Source organism: Capsicum annuum, chromosome 2 (genome assembly GCF_002878395.1).
Source record: "Capsicum annuum cultivar UCD-10X-F1 chromosome 2, UCD10Xv1.1, whole genome shotgun sequence".
In the NCBI taxonomy this organism is placed as follows: Eukaryota; Viridiplantae; Streptophyta; class Magnoliopsida; order Solanales; family Solanaceae; genus Capsicum; species Capsicum annuum.
In genome coordinates, this window is record NC_061112.1 from 140,493,806 (window position 1) to 140,514,881 (window position 21,076).

Here is a 21,076-nt window from a genome sequence, read left to right on the forward strand (position 1 = left end):
AAGAACATCCATTGATGACATCCAATGTTGCTGTCAAATTTGAATAAAAGAGGCAGTCAATTTTGAATGAATTAGGAGAGAAACCAATGTAGAAAAGATACAGCAATCAAAGTTGAAAAGATGAGGCAGCCAAATAGGTTATTGCAGGCAGCCAATGTTTCAAAGTTTTTGTTCAATGCTGCAGATTTTTCAGCTGCAAGTTTGACAAAGTGCAAAGCTTGCTCGCAGTTTTTTCAGCTGCAAAGCTTGACATAGTTAACCAAAATATTAAAATGTAACATCACTATCTTTTGCTTAAGCTTTCTTCATTAGGATTGCAGGAAAATATGTGCTAAGCTAGTGGATTCATTCATTTTTTTAAGAAAACTACCATGACAGCGGCGTATTAATCAAACCATACTTGGCTAAATGCATTTTTTTAGACTATAAATGTATAAGGTTTGTCTGTTTCGGTAAGGAGAAAAACCGTCGGGAATAGCGTACTCTTTGATGTTTTTTTTTCTCTTTCTTAAATTATGACTTCAACATTCTCATTAGGAGGGATCCATGTTATTTAACTATAAAGTGGCCGTGCCCCTGAATTTTGATAGTCCATTGTTGTTTAGATGTTATTTGAAGAATAGGTTGGTTCGCTTACAGATTTTAGTTTCTTGGTCATGACTAAAAAATGCTTGATAATTCTTTAAAAAATTGAGCGATTGAAATCAAGATTTTATCACGTGAGTGATCCCTTTTGTGCTCCCGAACAACGTCATCTGAACATGATTTGCGCTTGATTTCTTAAACTAGTGAAGGATGATTAACTGGATACACGCTAACTAATTTAAAAGGGACGTGAAAGACGCACGTATACTTGTTCCGTCCAGATGTCTTCACTGTTATATCAATTTCTTAGATTGTGACCTCCTTGGCTGTTTCAAAATGTTAACGTAAAAAAAAAAAATTTTGTTAGGCTTTGTATTGAAAATATTTCATTGATGTAGTAGGGCTACTAGTTTATTTTTGTCTCTTAAATTAGTTAACTTAGGATATGGACATTTGAACACACTCTGAAATTTAAGGGAAATTGAATCTCTGTCACTTTATCCTCATCTCTCTTTGAGAAATATATTTGCTGCCTACTCACTATACATCAAAGGAAATGCTCTGTTTCGGTACCAATTATGATTTGCTGCACTTAAATGATTATGTCGCTTTGTTGTGGTTTCGTTCATTGATTTCTCTATGCACGTTCAAAGTCGGATTTCTCTTTTCTTATTCTTATCTTGTTTCCCCTTTGCATATGCACTTGGAGCAATAATTGGAGAGTCTCAAGGGTAGGACTCGTATCAAGTCTCAAAATGATGCCCAGTGCCATCCCTCATCCGAGCAAGAAGTCATATTTCATACCCTCAAGTCATTCTCGCTAGCAATTTAATGTCATTTTCCCTTCCTTCAAGTTTTATTTTCTCTGTGTACGCATGTTACTATCTTTTATCCGCATCTTGCATATTGTTGTTTGGAATTTATGTTTTGTTTGGTCGTATTTGGATTAGTATAAGTTATTTTAAATACTACTAGCAAATTTAATTGTTTCTTCCCCCGTAGGCTTCGACATATAGTTTGTAAAGTTAAAAGCTTAAAACGTAACAGCTTTAATATACCTATAGAGTTTAGCGACTTAGTTATTAGAAAACCACTATCCTTTAGAATCAAGTTTACTTCTTATGAGTTAGTAAATTCCGTGGTATGCAAATTTACGACGCGATATTGGAAAATAGACTATTATGAAACAACATGACAGTTTTGCTTATTTAATCCCGCCCCTTTTAAAAAAAAAAGATTTTTTTTTAAATGATCTAACCATTTTCTTAACATAAATAAATCGTCAAGTTATTATAGATTCAAATGACTATATATTTTTAGTTTTATTTTTGAATAATTAACCATCATATTTATATCTATTTATAGAATTCGATTGTAAAAGAAAAAGAAGGAAGAAAAGGCGAGGGTCATTTTTCTTAAACAAAGATAAAAATGTGAATTTTTGGCATTTCTAACCTTTCTAATAAAACAATATGTTTTAAATCTTTATCTAAATTACCATATCTTTTTGGAAATAATTTTCTTTTGACAACTATAATTGCACCATTTTTTAAGAAGCCTTACAAAATCATCTTCGATAATTTGAAAGGTAGAGTTTATCAAGAGGCCCCTCTTAAGTTTTTTTAACCTTTTCTTATAAATATTTAGCGTTTTTATATGTTTCAATACCTTACTTATATATTTTTCTTTTAAAAGGTTTTAATTTTCTTTCTTTATCTAATCTAAGTTGGCTAGTTAATCGTAGTTAGCGGATCCTAGGGTGCCTAATCCCTTCCCTTTAAGATAATTAGAATCCTTACCTATAATTTTAAGTTGCGTAGACCTTCAAATGAAGTCTCTACTAATGTCTAAAGACTACACAATATATATACATTTAGAATAAAACCAAGAAATCTATTTTTGAATTGTGGTAGCAAGTAAGATTAGTTATTCTTAATTTATAGAAGTTCACAATTTTTCACCCAAAAAAGGGTTACCTAATTATGAAAAAAATTATTTTTCTATTATGAAAAACAAAAATCAAATATGACATGGATCTATTTATAGTAGTGTTTTAAAATATAACCTTAAAATTAATAATTGAATCTTCTTTTTCTTTATATCACGAAGTAATTTTTGTAAAAATAATGATAATATTAAGTGAAAAAAGATAAATGGGCAACCAATTAATGAAGATATTAGTTTACAAGTCTTAATTGTACTGAAAGCGAAAAATTTATATACCAAAATAATCTAAAAATGGTGGACGAAATTCAATGGGATTGGGAAGCGCATGTTATAGTCAATTTTTAATTATTAATTTTTCTTTTCATATATTTTTTATTCTTACTATACACTAGTATACGTATCCATACGATGCACAGATAATATTAAAATATTTTTTCTAATCTTTTCACTATGAAATGTCGTGTTCAATATGCTGCATCATACCACCTTTAAAAAAAGCTCAACTTTCATTCTATTTCTCAGTGACACGTAGAAAAAAAAAATCTACACTCCACCCACTTTCCACTCCTACCCCACCTCCGCAACTATATCCATATCCATCCCCCCACCCCCAAAAACCTACCCTTAACTTTAAAAAAAATTCTACTTCCCCTCCCTACATGCTCCCCCCACCCCCCAACCCCACAGCACCCCAATACCCCTTACTCTAACTAAATCTATCAAAAAAAATCATTAGTTGTAAAAAATAATAATTATATTTTTAATTTTTTAATTATATTATTCATAATATTTTATTTACACCAACCCCCACGCCACACACATAATTCAGTGTACAATTTTTTTCACTTTATTTTTTTTAATGTGACTTTGCATTAAATTATTTTTTTGTGTTACATGCAGTTGAATTTTTTATCTCTTTTCTCAAAATATAGAAATTAAAATAGATAACTTTTGTTATGCACAACAAAATAAATGAAATAAAAATTAAAAGAAGACTTCAAAATAATTTAATTTGTGTGAATTATAACGAAATATAATTTTATCTCATATTTAATTTTAAATTTTTTTACTCAAATTAAAAAAAGTATTAGCTTTTCCTAAGAATTTAAATTAATTTCATAGGGTAGGTAATATTTCTTGAATATTAATTTTACAGAAAATAGTAAAATCATAAATTCATTAAAAAATAAAATTTTACTCATTATAATTAAAAAAAATACTTTTGAAAATTAAATATATTTCTTAACCTTTTTCAATGTTTAGATTATCTATATTTTAAATTATAATTTCATATTAATATAATATATACTGGTAGATATATTTTGTAAAGTTAAGAACTGATTTCATACTTTTTATTAAATTGAATAATTAACTTGATTATAAACTTTTTCATATTTTACTGACTTTAATTATCAATAGAAGTCTTATCTTTTTACCTTTTTTAACTTTTTTTTTTCCTTTTTTTTACCTTTTTCTACTACTACGGTAGATATATTTTGTAAAGTTAAGAACTGATTTCATACTTTTTATTAAATTGAATAATTAACTTGATTATACACTTTTTTATATTTTACTATCTTTAATTACCAATTCAAGTCTTATCTCTTTACTTTTTAAAACTTTTTTTTCTTCTTTTTTACCTTTTTCTACAGAGTATCACGCTTTTTTCCATGGATGTTATCTATAATCTATATCTATAATATATTAAAAGTGTGAAGACCCTTAGAAAAGTGATTTGAATTTTTTGCCCTTCATTAAAACTTTCGTAATAGACAAAATCGTCTTTTCACTTACTTTCTTCAATTAATATATCGTTATATTTATAATATTTAAAACTAAGAAGTCCTAAATATGGTTAGAGAAAAATATATGGAGAATTAATGTTGGTAAGTTTTCTTTTTTCTTGTGTACATCAAAAAGGAGTCTTAAGAAATATGATAAAAAAAAATTATCATGATTTTCATCAAAACTGAAAAAACATTAATAGTATTTAATAACAACTTTAGTTATTAACAATTAATATAACTAAAAATTATATAAACACACAACTTATGTTTCCAATATTACAAAAAATCTCAACTCCCTAAACATATTACAAAAATTTCAACATATACACAAAATGCTATGTATATGTCGGCTATGTTATGTATATTAATAGGGAAAGAGAGTAAAGTAATTAAAAAAGTGGGACAGAGTATAATTACTTTCAAAAGAGTTGGTATTTATGTTATTTATACTTAATATAAGGGAAAAAAATATGACTCATGCGTAGATTTTTTGTTTTCTATTTTTTTTTCACCAAAATTAGATTGCTATAGTATTAAAGAAAAAGGAAAGGTTATTAATAAGTTCACGTTATATAAAAAGTCCTAAAAGTTTGGACTTTTTTTGGGTAATTTGATTTAGTTAAAGTTTGGACTTTTTTGGGGTAATTTGATTAAGTTAAAAAAGTTATAATATTTAAAACTTCTAAACTAATTAGAATTTACCATATAAAGAAGAATTTCTACAATACTATTTAAGTAGTATACCTACTTTTACTGTTCTACTTCTATTTTTCTTTCTTATATTTTGATATTGATTTTATGTTTATATATAGATGGCATGATCATAAACCTAAATTGGCACGCTTACTTTTTTGCATTGCATTAGTTCTTGGCCTACGTACTTTTCTTCTTACACAATAAATAAAATTGTCTTTATGTTTCTTATCTATTGTAATGTGTAGAGGCTATTTTATCGATGCTTTATAATTATTAATTTTTAATTGATGTGTGAGGTTGAGTTAAGGTAAATTTTTTAAAATTTCAGTTTGTTCATAAAGTTTACGATAGTAAGTTATTATGGTGTATTCTTGAAGATAATTGCTAATTGATGTAATGTATTTATATTTGTGCTTTATAATTATTAATTGTTAATTGGTATATTAAGTTGACTTGAGATAAATTTTCTAAAATTTTAGTCTATTTGTGAAGTTTACAACAGTAAGTAATTATGGTGTATTTTTCGAGATAATTACCAATTGAGACGTTTTCTTTTGTGATTTTCATTTACTAGGTGTTCTACTTCAGCTTTGATGAAGATTTTTATCGGCTCTTTCGTATTCTGATGTTGTTTGTTTTACTTATTATTTTTGCTTAAGTATTTTATTTTTATTAGTATTCAAATTTAAATTATTAAAATTAATAGTAGTAGTAAAATTTCTTTGTTACATAGTTCAGAAAGACTTATGTATCTTTAATCACTTTATCAATCGATCAATCAAATAAGTCTAATCCCAAACTATTTACGTCTTCTCTATGCTTCCTCTATGTTTATTCTTCTCCATTCTATTGATTTCTACGATTTTAATTGCATCATATACTTGTTGTTGCTTTTACAATTAAAATTTTGAACTTTGTAATTTCTGTAGATTCTGAAAGCGGCCAGGGTGGGATTAAAGTTAAATGACTACGGGATGAAGCAAAGACATAGTGCTCATGTGTGTTTCCTAGGAGAGTTGTATAACTATGAACTTGTTGATTCCTCTGTGATATTCACGATCTCCTTTTAATCAATCTTTAGTTTCGTATACGTTATTATTTATTTTGAAAAGTCATTTTCTTCTTATTGGAGCCTTATTTCTGATTTTGATTTGTTCTATGTTATAGGTAGCTCCATATGAAATGATACATCGTCTCTGTCCATGCATGGTGGCATCTCTACCATCTTAAGCCAATGTTTTTGTGCTTAGGGAAGAAGAGTACAGGCCTGGTCAGTTTGATGGCTATGAATTTGGGTTCCTTCACTTTAAGGTTTGACATCAAAATCATTTAGATATTTCTTATGATAGCTTCAAATATTGAAAAAAGGTCAATTTTCCAATAACAACCCATGGGGTCACATTGGATGCTCCTAATGAGATGATACATGTATTTGTAGGATATGAAGGTGTTTGTCGGGGTGGCTAGGAGGGTTTCATTTAGGAACATCTATGCATTGGTCGTCTTTTTTAGACTTCACGTTTATATAATAGTCTTTTTAGGAATAATAAAAGTATAAAGAAGAATCGCAGAATGACATTTAATTGTTTTAGCAAGTTCGGTGTAATTTTCTTATGTTGTTTTACATCAACCTGTGAATATGCCGTTCAATTCTTTGTCTTTTTCCTATTTTTTTGTCTCATGTGAGATGATAGTTAAGAAGGCATGCCTTGGAGTAACTGGTAAAGTTACTACAATGTGATCCGGAGGTCACATATTCAAGCCTTGAAAACAACCTCTGGCAGAAGTTCAACGTAAGACTGCATACAATAGACCCACTATGCGCATAACAGGAGTTTTAGTACACCGATCTTTTTTAGATTGATAGTTTTATGTCCAATCTTGGTGTTGCAGGCAATTGATGATGCGGGTTATGATAAAGCAAGCGTGTACAAAATGAATGGATTGGAAGTTGTTGATTGTGCTATAGAAAATTGGCTAGGCTTATTTGGGAGGTTGAATCAACTGAGAAATTCAGCTATTATCTATCACTAGAGACCACTCCACGCTTATAGAGTATGGGGATCACAACTTTGAACCAATGTCATTTGCATTATGAAATTTAAAAGATTTTGTGAGTGCTTTGGGTGAGGAGAATCTTCGCTTGATCCCTTTCTTCTTTCATTCTTCCAGTCAGGTGAAGACATAGATACTGGTACAAGGATTGATGAAGACATAAATAAGAAGCTTTTGTTTTTTGTTGGTGATCCAATTGAAAAGTTCAGTGAACTAGCACAACTGCTAAAGGTTGTCTTGGCTGATTTCCTGGGAGTGAAGTGACGGAAATCATAAAGTTATATCTTATGCTTTGGTAATGTGAATCTGAAGTTCATACCAAATAAAACTTCAAATCGGAGATAAAACTTCATAATAAATTAATCTTCTTCATAGAAAAGTAACTGTAATGTCTCTTAACTTTTTAATAACACAGAGTTTTGCGTAATTTATCAATATGATTAGTTACACTACATAGTAAAAGGAATACAGGCTGCTATAATCTTTTTCTGCTTTACATCATTTGAATATGTGGATAAACGTTCGTACATGGATGGGAAGAATTGAGCAACTACATGTAAGGTTCTATAGGTGTCTTGGATTCTTTGTCAAAAGCTTAGGATATTTTATCAATTAATTATAATTTAATACTAATAATTAAAATTCCTAACTTGAGGTATGAAAACAAAATCTTTATGAAATTATAATATTTAACACTTCTAAATATAATTTCACCTTATATAAAAAAAATTCTATAATACTATTATTATAATGATTCCCATTAATAAATTATTAGTCTTTTCCTTCATGGAAGATTTTTGTAAGGAAAGCAAACTCCAGATGAGTTTGAAATGGAGGATCTTGATGAAGTTTATGTATTGTTGTATCAAATTGGAGCCTCAATTACTAGAGACATTATGGACATAAATTGTGTTTTCAGGTGATAGACTTTAATAAATACAACTTATGCTGCTTTTCGACCCATAGAAGTATATATGAGCTTTGTGATGTTGTCTATACTTGAACAACTTGTATGAAGAAGATTTAAACTAAAAATGTTAAAATCAATTATAATACTATTTTCTTCTAAATGTAATATTAAGCTCCTGATATGCATACATAAGTTCGCATTAAATATAATCATATGGATTATTCAAAGAGAAGAATTTAACCTTAGCCATAATTATAATAGAATTTAAATAAGCATTGTGATAAAAGCTAATGGTGGAGCAACCAAAGAGAAGAATCAGGACTTCTGTTTGGTTTCTTAGGGGGGGAAAGCCTCGTATTTTCAATGTCTGGGAGAATAAGGTCACTTGCTTGACAATTTCTATTCACTGTTTCTAGACTTCAATCTTTCCTTTCAACAGTCGAGTAACCATGAGTATTTTATGCGTAGTTACCCTATTCTCTAAAATTGAATGATGGTGTAGTTGCACTCGGTATGAATGTACAACAATTATATAACAACAAATAAGTCAAAGAAATACTATAAGATTTTTTTCATTAAATTTGCACCAAGTTGTTTCTCTCAAATATTGCTTCTTCCGCTGCAAATTTAGTGTCATGGTATTTATTTACTATTAGTTTGCTGCCATTTTCTTCGATAATTTATATAAAATTATGGCTTCATTACTTGAATCATGGCTTCATTACTTGATTAATATCTCTGGGGACTCAAACTAATCACATGAACAATATATATGTGTACATAATATTGAGTTTTTACTTTTTCATTTTAATTGTTATTTGTTTTCTTAAAATGTGGTTTGACATAAACTTTTGCAACGAATTCATTGGCTCAACCATTTTTTATGGATATAATAAGGTATAGAATTTATTAAGTTATTTAGTGCAATGAATTGTTTGACATACGTAATATTTTTTGATTCATTTTATATGATCTTTTGTTAGTTAACACAGTATACAATTATAAATAGGGGTCTTTCTTATTTCATAAAAGGAACATAATTATAGAAGCCAGAGGGAGCTCGTGCATCAAATGTCACTGATTTCTCTGCAAGCTACAAGTTAAAACATTCAAGCATCAAAGTTCAAATACAATTTAAGATCAAAATGAAGGTTCAAGATCAAGCTCGAAAATTCTTGAATTCAAGTATGAGTCAAGATCAAGCTCTTCAAGATTCAAGATCAAGCTCAAAAGCCTTTGAGTTTATATTTAAAGAAAAAATATCAAAGAATTCATGGAGATTATAACACTCAAATATTGAAATTAAATATTATTATTATTGTTATATTTTTCTCTTGACTATTATTTTTTTGACCCATATTTTCTATAGTAGGTTTATAAAAATATTCAAGTTTATTTTTCAAACCTTTATAAAATTCAAAATAAGGATATTGGCAAAATTGTAAGACTCAAATATTGAAATCAAATATTATTATTATTGTCATATTTTTCTATCTTGACTATTATTTTTTCAACCCGTATTTTATTATCTATAGTAGGCTTCCAATAATATTCAAGTTTATTTTTCAATCTTTTATAATATTTAAATTAATAATATTAACGTGACACACATGTAATGCATGTACACGAAACTAGTTATATTAAAAGTGTGAAAACCCTTAAAAATGTTGTTTGAACTTTTTACCTTTCATTAAAATATTTTGCAGTAGATAGTCATTTACTATTTTCTCAAATATGAAAGCATGGAAAAGGGTGGTGGAGATGAGAGTAAAGATGGACATTACTATTTCGGTGAACCAATTTCGTTTTATGTTGAGACACTCGACTACAAAAGTCATTCACCTTGTAAGGAGTCAGATGAAACAGTATAGGAAGATGAAAAAGTACATACATATGATGTTCATTGAACTGAAAAAGGCTTATGACATAGTCCCTAGGAAGGTTCAATGAAGGTGCTTAGAGGATAATAGTGTACAAGTGCATACATTAAGGTGATCCAGAACGTATATAATGGGGTCATCAAGACCCGAGTAAGAACAGTGGAAGGAGACTTAGAATACTTTCTAAATATGATGGGTTTGCATTAGGGATCAACACGTAGCCCATTTCTATTTTCGTTGGTAATGGATATATTGACGCAATATATCCAAGGAGAAGTGTCATTGTATATGTTATTTACGGATGACATAGTTTTGATTGACGAGACCTGAGGTGGATTAAACACTAAGTTGGAGGTTTAAAGGTGTATAATTTAGGTTGAGTAGATACAAGATAGAATACTTGGAGTACAAGTTTAGTGACGTAATACTTGAAGTTGGTGTAGAAGTGAAGTTTGATACACAATTCATTTATAAAGGAAGAAGTAGTTTCAAATATCTTGGTCTATTATCCAAGGAAATATGTAGATTGATGGTGATGTCACACATCATACAAGTGTAGGATGGATGAAATGAATGCTAGCATCTGAAGTCCTATGTGATAATAATGTGTCATCAAAACTTAAAGTCATGCTCTAAAAAGCGATAGTCAGACCGGCTATGTTGTATGGAATAAAATGTTGTCCAACCAATAACTCCAACATCTAGAAATTGAAAGTTATGGAGATGATGATGTGAATATATATGTGTGAATATACTAGGAGAGATAGGATTAGGAATGAAGATATCCACGACAAGGTAGAGTGACCTCTATAAAGGACAAGATGCGAGAAACAAGGTTGAGATGGTTTAGACATGTACAAATGAAATGCATAGATGCCCCTTTGCTAAAGTGTAAGAGATTGACCATATATGCATGATTTTAAAAGGGTTATATGTAGAGTGAAGAAGTATCGGTGAGAGGTAATTAGACAGTACATGACACAACTTGAACTTACCGATGACATGATTAGATAGAAAGTTATGTAGGGCACATATTAGGGTAGGAAGTTAGTTAGATGACTGAATATTGTCTCACTTATTCTTCTTTATTATTAGTAATACTATGAGTCTTATTTTCTCTTATACTTTCTTGTTCTTTGAGTTTGGTTATTAGTTGTGGCGTTTACCCTTTGATTATTATTGCATCATTTTACAGCCACTATTTAGGATGATTTGGTAGATTGTTTACCCTATTTTTCATGATTGTCTTTATTTTTGTTATTTCTTTCTCTATACTTCTTCGACATATTTTTTATTTGAGCGGAGATCTTTCAAAAATAACTTTTCTATCTCTAAGATAGTGATAAGATGTTCACTATATCCTCCCAAAACCCTATTGTATTGTTGTTGTTTGTATATATTATTATAATTCATTAATTTGACTATCAAAACATATATTATCATTATTTTTTTTAATAAACGCTTGATACACGTGCAACGCACGTACGCTGATCTAATATATCCAAATATACGGAAGAACTTTAAATTTTTATCAAATATCAATAAAAATCTTCATCTCATTATTATTCACTCTTTTCAACTTATTTTTCCTTCTTTTGAGTATGACTATCGGTTTTCCAATATTCATTCATCCTTGAGCTTGGTTTAATATCTTACACTTTATTTCATTTTCTTGAGACAATGTCCGAAAAAGTCAAGTTTAATTCTACTCCTGGTAAGAAAAGCCTTAGAATTATACAACAAAATAGTCCGATTAATCTTTCAAGACCCTTGTTTGATTTGGGGTGCTTTACCCCTTCTCCAAAATCAAAGAACAAGAACAAAGTAGCTGAAGTTGATCCTATTTTTCACAATAAAAGTGAAATTTTACCGGTGAAAATCGATTTTTCAAAGATTTCACCGTCCTTCAAGCAACAACAACTCAACATGCAAAGCTATATAGTATCAAAAAAGGTTGTTGTTCCAGATTTTAAAAAGGTTGATAAGAAGAAAAAGCTTGTTGGTCAACATAATTTCGATTTGAATTTTGAAGATGAAATTCCCGCGTCCAAAACGAAGAAATAAAAAAAATAAAATTTGTGAAAATTTTAGAGTTACAAGGTCTAAGGCCAATGTAAGTATTGACAAAGTAGATGATAAAAAGTCTGACAAAAAGAAATCAAGAAATGTGTGCAAGATTAGTGTAATCTGATTGTGATTTTTTTTCATACATGTATTAAATTGGTATTAAATTGATATGAAATTAATTTTATTTTTTTAATGACATGCATGTAAATTAGCCTTTATTAATTTTTGTGTCTTCGTGGTTTAAAGTTGAAATATAACTCTTAATCTTGTTACTGTTCGGATTATGTTGAAATATCTCTTTTGTTGTTTTTAGTTATTGAAAGTTGAAAATTTCACTTTTGTTATTGTTAATGGTTGAAAGTTGAAATACCAATTTTTGTTGTCGTAAATGGTTGAGAGTTGAAATATAAATTCTAACTGTGAAACAAGTTTGTGCATTGTGTTTTTTTAGATTCGTGGCAAAAGTTTTGTGAGTTATTTATTTTAAGTATGCAAAAAAAACAGTGATGCAACAAAAAAAACAGTATATATCTTTATTTGATGGTAAAAGTGATGTGAATTGTTTATGTTTTTCAGGACAAAAAGCAGTATACTCACTGGTCTTCATGCATAAAAGGTAATGTGTTTAATGATCTCAAACAGAGATGGACCAAAGAGCATTTCAAAATGTTTTAGAACTCCTTTTGAAAATTCAACCCCAACTTCTTCGTAGTCTATTACTTGCAGAAATCGATAACGATAGGGACGATTTATTCATCTTCAATATCAATGGTAAAGAACTGCATTTTGAAAAGAGATAATTTTCTTTGGTTAGTGGATTGAAATATTTTAAGAAATTTGATTTTCTTTCCGATTCTAAAGGAAAAAATAAACTAATGGATAGATATTACCCTGATATGGGTAAGGTAATGAGGTCTGTTTTATATGATGATTTTGTTAACAACAAGATAGCTTTTCGAGATGAAGATTTATATGAAATTGAATTAGTATACTTCATAAGTCGGTTTCTTCAATCTGAGTTACCAAGAAGATTCATAAGTCGGATTAGTATATGTCAATCTTAGACTTTCACTAATGATTTTACATATGAGATGTAACATTTTGATAACTGCATACCAAGTTCCAATTACTGCACGATACTGTGCATTTTTCTGGAGCATGTTGTTATTTTTTACTTTGTAACATTGTATACGTGTTCAGCTGTTAAGTAATTAACTTTAGTAATTATTTTTGAAGTTATGGCGTAATATTTTATAAATATAATACACCTTTTTAGGCAAATATGATACATGATAAAGATATTTGACACCATTACAATCCAACATAATATATTATAAAGATAATACGCCATTATAGGCAAAAATAATACATGATATAGATATTATATTCAATTTTTTCAGTCATATTTAGTTAAAAAGAAATTCACTAACTCTCAAGAATTTGATTAGTTAAAATCAATAAAAATAAATATTCATAAACACAAATATCTTAAAACAACACAAATCTTAACACTAGAATTTATTGATCATAAACATTTAACAAAAAAACGGAAACACAGATTCCCTCTCGATCAGCATAGTTTCACCGTAAAGCGATTTTAGAGCTGCTCCATATACTACATTAATTGGCCTGCAATATTTCCATTTTCTTTGTTAATGGAATCGGTTAATGGTCATCATGAATTTGATTGTTTTTTAACTCTTTTATTATTTTTTGGTATTTTATTTTTAAATTATTTATTATTTGACTGATGAACCGGCCCACGGGTTAGCCCAATCCACATTCCTCAAGCCCTACGGGCCATGGGCTTATTCAGGCCAGGCTAAAAAGCCATGTTCTTAAATGGGCTGCAAAAATTGAAGTCCACCCCATCAAATTACAGGTCGGGCTGTGCTGGCCCACCGAGCCTTGGCCCATATTGATGACTCTACGTATGACTATTTGAAGATGTCATTGTTTATGACCATAGTTGGGCATCTATCACTTATTATGTATCCTATTTCAAGAGTATTTAAAGATGTGTCTATCATCAGCTGTGTTACAATTGCTTCTACTAATCCTTTGTACTTTGTTGTTGCATCACATATAATCCCATCAATTCCAAAGTCCCTCGGTATTCCTGTTTAAACAACAATTTTAGTTTTCATGCAGTTGATAAACATACAAAATTCAATAATGTTACAATAGAGAATTGATGAAACACACACAAAAAAAAAATCTTTAAATTCGTTTTGATTGAAAAAAATATCCATTTGCATAAAAAAATTTAACAAACCTGACGAATCTCATCTCCCTCCATGACGTATTATGATTGACTGCAAATTAACAGAATTTATATTTGTTATCAAAAGAAAAACTTGTTTTTGCTTTTCTGTCAAATTATGATCCCCAACAGTTTATTGACGCTGAAATTACAGTATTGTTATTTACTGGCAGAAATTAATCTTGTACAAAGAGGAAGGTAGTGTATGAAGATGGAAACTGCAAGCATTAAAATAGGAGGAAAAACAACGGTTAGAGGGATTTGGGATAGATAAATATCACTAATTAAGGTTAACTATATTTAAGGAAGGTAAATTGTATATTAATTGTATTAAAGTAAGATTTTCCTTTTTCATTAATTCCTTTTTTGTATTTTCAACAAAACAAAAAAAGATCTTTTTTATATATTTTTTTAAATGAAAATTGTTATAACTTGAAAACTTAAAAGTTTTGCTATAACTTATAATAACTAATCTAATAAGTTTATATAGTTAATTTTCCCATGATCATTCTAGACGAACAACGGCCCAATTAGGGCTGCATATCGATCGGGTCGGTTCGGTTTGAAAATTATCGATTTTACTTATTCATTATCTGTTTGTATATATGCTAAACCATTAAAGAACCGTTAAGATATCGGTTAATCGGTTATCGATTTATTAGTTTTTCATTGTTATCGATTCGGTTATCCGGTTAACCGTTAATATTAAACATATCTAATTTGAAGTCCAAAGCTAGTAAGCTAGGGTTGTACAAATTTTGGTTCAAACCATTAACCCGAACTGATAATTACCTTATCGGGTTAACGGGTCAATTTTTTTCAATGTTGGTTCAACATTTTCCCTTAATGGGTTATCGGTTCGGGCCTCGGGTTTCCTTATTTTTATCGGGCCACCCGTTAACCCGATAAAAGAACACACCCAATAGTGAATAGACCCATCACCGTCCACTGGCCCAAATGCCCAAACCCTTACTTACTACTTAGGCTTACGGTTTCATTCCTGTTTTATTTTTCATCACATTTGCAATCTCTCTGCGACCTCTGCCTCACTCACGCTCTAGGGTTTCATTTCTTCTTCTTTTATTTTTCAATTTTCACATCTGCGATCTGTCTGCCTTACTCACGCTCATCGGTTTAAAGTCCGCCTCAGCTTCTCTCAGTCTCTGTCATTATTCACAATCTTTGATCAATTGTGGTTGATTCTTGGTGAAAACTCTGTATTCAAAGTCTATTTTTACTGAAAGCTCAGTATTCATGGTCGATTTTGCTGAAAACTGAAGAGATCCAAGGCGATTTTTGTTTTTGCTCTCAACAGTCAACAAGTAAGAATTTTTGTTTTTGATCGATTTCATTCCTAGAAGTGTTCTGCTAATCTGCTTCATCTTCAATGTCTGTCCAAAGCATTATAGTTGTTCTTTTCTTGGTTTTGGCTAGAGGGGTGTGAGAGAAGTAGAGAAAAGAATTGAACTTGTAGGTGTTTTATACCCGTTGTTGCATTATTGGAAAGTTTAGTTCTTTCTTTGCTTAAAGAACAGAGAAAGAATTTTGTTTCAGTTTTATTGCCCCCCTTCACCCCTCCGATAATTATTGTCATTGTTACATAACTTCAGAAGATAAACTAAAGGAGATTATCCTTTAATTTTTATCATTTTTATTGCTACAGCTCATTCCCGGGCCCGTTTGAGCATCAATGTTGGTTGTTTGTTGCTTTCCTAAGATATAAATATATAATAGTTTGTTCCTTGCAACTGTTTCTGTTTAAATTGAGACCAGTTCTGCATCCAAAGTTCAGTATCGTTTTTACTTTCTTTCGTGCAAACAAAACGATAAACAAGCAGGCACTTGCATATGGAAAGGAAGAAAAGGAAACAGAACGTCAATAGGACATACATATAAAAACAAAAAAATAAAAAGGGAACATTTTGAATTGTGATAAAATTGGTCATTACCAAAAACGACATGACCATATAATGTATTTGATTTTCTTGAGTTAGTGTCTTGTTGAATTTATGATGTTGGCTTATTGTTTGATTATTTCTTTTAAAATCACAGTCACGCTGATACAACTAGATGTTTGGAATTTGAACTTAATTTTCAATTTGTGTGAGCCTGTGATTGCGACTTTGGATTTTTCTATTATGTTTGTGGTAGCAGTTTTGTGCATAGAAACCAGAAAAATCACTAAGCAGTAGGTGAGTAGGCAGTAAACATTAGATATGTTTAATATTAACGGTTCACCCGATAACCGAACCGATAACAATGAAAAATCGATAAACCGATAACCGATTGACCTATATCTTAACGGTTTTCTTAAAATTTATATCGGGCCACCCGATAGTCTAATAGACAGCCCATATATAATTTCCATTTCTAAGTCCATTACCCACCGCCCAGCCCAATTAAATCTCATTTCCCAAGCCCAGTAGCCCACCGTCATTACTCATTTCACATTTCATTTCTGAATTTTCACTACGTCTCTCACTCTCTAACACTCTCTCTCTCTCTCTCTCTCAACAAACCGATAATATTAGTAGACCCTAAAGCCGATATTCAAGGCTTCAAGCTCAGCATTTGCTGAAAACTCAAGAGATTAGTTCGGGTATATCTTCATTTCACGTATATTCTAATTTCCAGTTCACTATGTTTTTTGTGTTTCTGCTGTACGTGTATAGATTGTACTTGATGATTTGAACGGATTTTAGTATTATTGATGTGTGGTTGCTTGAATTTAGTAGTTCTTGATGTAAAAATCTGATCTTTTTTGTGTTTCTGCTATAGGTCTGCTGAATGTATCCGAAGATTTGAACTGATTTTAGTAGTAATGATGTGGGGTTTGTTTTTTAGGAAGACGGGTGCTTGAATTTAGCAGTTCTTGATGTGAAGATCTGATCTTTTTGTGCTTCTGCTGTATGTGTATTGATTGTACTTTGTGATTTGAGCTGAATTTTCTATTAATCATGTGTTTATTTTTTTGGTGGAGGGTTTCTTAAATTTAGCATTTCTTGATGTAAAAATCTGATCTTTTTTGTGTTTCTGCTATATGTATACTGATTGTATTTGGAGTTTTGAACTGATTTTAGTATTAATAATGTGGGGTTTGATTTTTGGGAGGAGGGGTGCTTGGATTTAGCAGTTCTTAATGTAAAAATCTGATCTTTTTTGTGCTCTTGCTATCTGTGTACTGACTGTAGTCGGTAATTTGAACTGATTTTTCAGTTTGTTTTTGCTTTGTTTTGCATCATTGCATGGATCATCTTTGTTTCTGATCTGATGCACTCAAAACTCTTAATTTCAGAGTCACCTGGTACCTTTCATGATATTTATCCAATATGAACATCATATGTTATTTAAGAGGACCATTAAAACAACAGTTTGCTCAGTTCCCAAATAAGGTAAGGCAGGCTTCCCCAAGGGGTTGAGTAGAGTAAACCCCTTGTTGGTTAGGTAAGGACATAGGTGGCCAAATAACTTAGATAATCTCCCTCAAACCATAAACATCACCTATAAAATCTCACATCACCTAATAGCACATGACAGGTAGGTACCTAGCACCTTTTTCTTCCAAATATGAAAGTGTGGCCATGTGCAGGTGATCACCTAAGAAATTCCATCACAATATTTTTTTAGTTTCCAGTTCTCAATGTTAGCCAAGTATACCACTTGTGTAACTCTAGAATCAACATCTATTATAAGTCAAATATCACATGGCCATCAAAGCCATTTCATGAAATCAATGAGCCCAACTGTACTGAAGATAAAAAAAGTATTCCATAATTCTTCTATATTCCACGGAAGCTCTGAAATCTATAAGAGAAATAGTTTTAAATTTCAATAAATAGTAGTAACGATATAAAGAAATTGTGGTCAACGATCTAAGGTCCCATGGTACATCTGAATCTATCACAAAAATTGAATGACTTGACACTGATGCATCATATACTCATGTAATGCTATCATTCTTTTTGTTGATCATTTATCTAGAATAAAGATAAATGTATTTGAGCGTCTACGTCGATTGCATTGTTTATACTATACTGTTGACAGTTTCCTTTTCAATTCTTTATCTTCTTGAGTGAAAATAATTGAGTTTATGAAACTGGTACCACTTATTAATAAGGAGCAATCCACATACTATAAACAAGAAAAAGTAAGCATCTACACAGGTAAAGCAGACAGCCGTACTGCTGTTTTAATTTGAAATTAATGCTGCTCCTACATTTTGAGAAAATGTACCTTCAAAACTCAAGGGTTCTTGATCAATAGATTGTTGTGTTTGTTTTATTGCGTCCCAAAATTTGATCGAAAATGATTATCTTAAGCTAGTTATAAACTGGAAAATCGAACCAAATTGACAAGATCCAAATCGATGGTTAATTTTTTATTAGGTTTGGTTTTAGAAATTTAAAAATTGACTAAATTGGTTTGATTTTGATTTTAATCAAAAATTAATCTAAATTGAACCATGAACACTCCTAGATGTGACATGTGGTAGAGTTAATGATAGGTTGGAGGTTTGGAGATAAGACTTTAAAGTCTAAAGGGTTCAAGTTGAGCGTGACTAAGACGGAATAAATAGAGTGCAACTTCATTGATGTTATTCACACGACAGACGTGGAAGTGAGGACCAATACGCAAGTTATCTCCAACAGAGGAAGTTCCAAGTATTTGGGTCAATAAACCAAGGGAATGGGGTGATTGATGATGATGTTACACATCGTATTGGAGTGGGGTGGATGAAAATAGGAGGATGTTACATCGTATTGGAGTGGGGTAGATGAAATGAGGGCTCACATCTGATGTGGTGTGTGATAAACATGTGCTCCCAAGCCTAAAAGTAAGTTCTGTAAAATGGTGGTCAGACCAACTGTTGTATGTAACGGAGTGTTGGCCGGTCAAGAACTTGTACGTTCAGATGATGAAAAAAAAACAGAAATAACGATGTTGAGATGGATGTGTGGGCATATTAGGAGTGATAGAATTATGAACGAAGATATTTGGGATAAGGTGGAAATGACCTTCGTGGTGGATAAAATGAATGAGGTGAAATTGAGATGGTTTGGGAATGTAAAGAGGAGATGCAAGCATGCCACCATGAGCTGTGAGGGGTTGACTACAGTATAGTAGATAGGAGGAGGGGTAGAGGTAAGCTGAAGAAGTATTTGGGAGAGGTGATTAGACAAGACATGATACACCTGGAATTTACCGAGGGCTTGACCCTAGCCAGGAGGATTTGGAGGCCGTATTGTTTTTTTAACTCTCCTATCTTATTCTTCAGTTTTAGTGCCTCGTGGACTTCTGTTATTATATTGTTTTTTGTTGCTACTGTTTTCTTCATTGTTTTTAGTATGGATTTTCACTACTATATTTGCTTTACCTACTTGATTTTTGATATGCTTTACTTGAGCTGAGGGTGTGCCAGAATCAGCCTCTCTACCTGTTCAAGGTAGGGGTAAGGCTGCCTACACACCACACTCCCCAGACCTCAGTTGTGGGATTACACTCTTATGTTGTTGTATAGAGTTGGTATAAAATCTGCCAAGAGATGGTGATTTAGGTTGTGGATAAGTTGGAGACTGGTGAGGACACCTAATAAATTACCTATTTTATGAAAAGATGACCACTTTTTGTTTACTAGGGATTGACAAGACGGGGTGGGGTGGGGCTGCCTTGGCTCTCTTAAGATTTTGACCACCTTGCCCTGCCCCATTCAATCTTTTTTAAACTGTTTTTTCATTTTTTTTCGTGATTCACATCCTTGTATGAAATTAGGCTTATTCAAATCTTAAAATAAAATTGACAGAAACTTTGATGGTTTCTGTATCAGTACTGTTTCGCTAAAAGTACTGTAGCTGGAATAATGAAAAATCTGAACCTTATGAACAATTTTTTTATTATTTTAAAGAAATGTTTTTCCAGAAGCTTTGTAAAAACAATTTATGTTTGTTTATATTTCCTAAATGGATAGTATAATCCCATCCTATTTGAAATAAAATAGAGATTTAAAGTGTGTCAAGAAAGCCAAATAAACTTGCAAAAGTTTCATCTATGGAGATATACAAACAACTAACTAATACATTGATGAAAGAAGAACTATAAATGGATAACAGTTGTGCCTCCCCACCTGCCCTGCTCCATTTAAAACGTTTCGAAACAAATTTTGCCCCGCTCTGCCCTAATTTCCATTCCTAGTGGTTTACCTCTATGTCAAAATGAAGTGAAGTGGGCATCCATAAAACCTTTACTAATATCTGTGGTACCTAATTAACAAACATGTACATCCTTGCAGCATGCATCTCCGTGCCGTAGGAAATAAAGTGAGATGTTACTCAGCATTATTATTCTTGCCAGGCTTATGTGTTTTGCTTTCTTTACGCACCAAGAAATAGAGAATTATTTTTTACAGTTATTCCTTTTCTTGGAGCAACTGGAGATTTGAGCAACATTAAAGCTGCCTCCATGTGACCTATAGGTCACACTGTGGGAATCAGCCACTGATGTTTGTGTTGGTGTAGTCAGCCTGCATTACATCCCCTTGGGTGCGACCCTTCTCTAGACCTGCATTAACAAGGGATGCTTCATGTACCGAGTTGTCCCTTTTTTTAAAAAAAAAATTCTTTTTCCATTCTGCATATAAGGTGAGGTCCCTGTTTTCCCCCTTTATAGAACTAAATGTTGAATAATTAGAGGATTCTTATTTGAATTGTTTTTGGTGTCTATGAAGACGACCACACCTAAATTGGAAAATGAATTAAGGATGTACAGAGTGTATGCTTGACACACATCCATGTTATATATAATGTGCCTCCAGAGGTACTCTGTTGTTCAGTGAGACTCATTTTTTTAAATGTGGTTCGCTATCTTCCTCTGCCATTCACTGGGCATTCCC

At 31.2% G+C, this 21,076-nt stretch overlaps 1 long non-coding RNA gene across 1 annotated transcript in view; it reads left to right on the plus strand.

Moving 5' to 3' along the window:
• The first annotated feature begins 15,139 nt into the window (after positions 1-15,139).
• Positions 15,140-21,076, plus strand: part of LOC107859973 — a 6,795-nt gene continuing 858 nt past the window's right edge. The window contains exon 1 of the long non-coding RNA XR_001671460.2: positions 15,140-15,512. This is a non-coding gene — a long non-coding RNA (uncharacterized LOC107859973). The remainder of the gene's footprint in view (positions 15,513-21,076) is intronic.